At 48.8% G+C, this 646-nt stretch overlaps 1 long non-coding RNA gene across 1 annotated transcript in view; it reads left to right on the forward strand.

The window, feature by feature from the left end:
* Positions 1–389: 389 nt before the first annotated feature.
* LOC102251358 overlaps positions 390–646 on the forward strand; it is a 3,528-nt gene continuing 3,271 nt past the window's right edge. Inside the window, exon 1 of the long non-coding RNA XR_313187.2 lies at positions 390–408. This is a non-coding gene — a long non-coding RNA (uncharacterized LOC102251358). The remainder of the gene's footprint in view (positions 409–646) is intronic.

Consider the following 646-nt stretch of genomic DNA (forward strand, 5'->3'; position numbering starts at 1 on the left):
TTAAGTTAAGCTACACAGACTTAGCAAATAAAAATACAGGATGACCAGATAAATTTGACTTAAAAATAAACAACAAATAACTTTTACTATAAGTCTGCCCTACGAAATATTTGGTGACCCTATTTTTTAACACATCATTGACTGTAAAGATGTGAAATCAAGTCTTAACAGCTTTTCCTTCTTTTTCTTTTTCTTTTCGTGGGTTTGGGGAGAGGTGGGGAGTGTGAGTAGGTGTAGAGCAGATATCCTTTTTTGTGCCTGGAATTTTCTTTCTTCCTTCCTCATTCCACAGGCAGCCTCGGGGCCTCTTACATATCTCTCAGCATTTGCTGCACCAACTACTCCCCTCGCTTTGGATTATGCATTGTTTTGTGTTGCATTTAAATGTGTGTTTATAGCATCTCCAAGGTAAGGTGAGCTTTTCAAACCGAGAATGCGTGTCGCATCCCTTCCTCCCTCCAAAGAGCTCCCTGCTTCCCTCCCAGGCTGCACCTCTGCCCCAGGTGTGCAGGGAAACTGAGGCTGGGCGCTGGGTCCCGGCACAGGGGAGGGGAGGGAGAAACCAGGAGGGCTTTCGGGCCCTCCAGCCCTGCCCTGCGGACGGTTCAGGCCTGCGGCCTGGCCTCGAGGCCTCCTCCCGCGCCGC

The sequence above is a fragment of the Myotis brandtii genome, unplaced genomic scaffold (genome assembly GCF_000412655.1).
Source record: "Myotis brandtii unplaced genomic scaffold, ASM41265v1 scaffold125, whole genome shotgun sequence".
NCBI lineage: Eukaryota > Metazoa > Chordata > Mammalia > Chiroptera > Vespertilionidae > Myotis > Myotis brandtii.